At 46.0% G+C, this 1,380-nt stretch overlaps 1 pseudogene; it reads left to right on the plus strand.

Moving 5' to 3' along the window:
• Window positions 1–45: 45 nt before the first annotated feature.
• On the plus strand, window positions 46–979 carry LOC102240050 (annotated as a pseudogene).
• The last annotated feature ends 401 nt before the right edge of the window (window positions 980–1,380 follow it).

The following is a 1,380-nucleotide window of genomic DNA, read 5'->3' on the forward strand; positions in this document are numbered from 1 at the left end:
AAAAACAAACAAAAAGGAATTACTGGCTTTGCAGACGCTGCCGCCCAGAAGCCGCCCATGACCAGCCATGGTGAACCCCACCGTGTTCTTCGACATTGTCGTCAAAGACAAGCCCTTGGGCTGCGTCTCCTTCGAGCTGTTTGCAGACAAAGTTCCAAAGACAGCAGAAAACGTCCGTGCCCTGAGCACTGGGGAGAAAGGATTTGGTTATAAAGGTTCCTGCTTTCACAAAATTATTCCAGGATTTTTGTGCCAGGGTGGTCACTTCACACGCCATAATGGCACAGGCGGCAAGTCCATCTATGGGCAGAAATTTGAGGATGAGAACTTCGTCCTGAAACGTACAGGTCCTGGCATCTTGTCCATGGCCAATGCTGGACCCAACACAATCGTTCCCAGTTTGTCATCGTCACTGCCAAGACTGAGTGGATGAATGGCAAGCATGTGGTCTTCGACGAGGTGAGCCCCTGACCCATACGGAGCCAACAAGACCCTCACCTGAAAATTCTAGGACTGAGAGAGTTGGCAACCTCTTTGGGCTGCCTGGATTACAAAATACAATATTAGAAACTATCAGCATGTCCCTTGGGGAAGAAGAGAAAGACTATGCAAAGGTGAAAATAAAGCCATTGCCAAAGGGCTTGATTACCTGACCTCTTGGTCCTGCCAGGATATTGCGGCAGCCATGGAGTGCTTTGGGTTCAGGAATAGCAAGATCAGCAAGAAGATCACCATTGCTGACTGTGGACAACTCTAATACATTTGACTTGTGTTTTATCTTAACCACCAGACCATTCCTTCTGTAGCTCAGGAGATCACCCCTTCACCCCGATTTGCTTGGAATGTTCTATAATCTTTGTGCTCTTGACAGTTTATTGGGTTCCATAATTTCCTTACCTTTTCCCAGTCTAGCTGGATTGCAGAGTTAAGTTTATGATTATGAAATAAAAACTAAACAGTTGTCTGTCAAAAAAAAAAAGGAATTACTATATACAGAAAGTGCTAAAACACAGAACGGTGAACATTTGTATTTTCTTAATCTTTTCTCTGTTTTCCAAGTTTTGGTCATTGTGTAGGTACTATTTTCAAATTTAATAGAAGTAAATGCAATAAGTATGAAGCTACTTTGGAATAAGTAGTTGAAGAGCGGTTGAGGTTAAAGGAGAAGATTGATCTGTGTCCAGGTCAGGGAACAAGAGAAAGGGGAGCTGCAGGACAGTAGCTGGTGGTGGAGGAGGCAGGGCAGCTCTGTGCTGGGCTTCGGGGCCCAGAGAAGCAGGGGACAATCACCACTTACCCTTCCGCCCTTGAAGCTCCTGGAAACAAGCTTCCTGTGGACTCTGGGTGCTGGCTCCAGACTCTTCTCTCCAAGGACACGAG

This window comes from Myotis brandtii, unplaced genomic scaffold, assembly GCF_000412655.1.
Source record: "Myotis brandtii unplaced genomic scaffold, ASM41265v1 scaffold1087, whole genome shotgun sequence".
In the NCBI taxonomy this organism is placed as follows: Eukaryota; Metazoa; Chordata; class Mammalia; order Chiroptera; family Vespertilionidae; genus Myotis; species Myotis brandtii.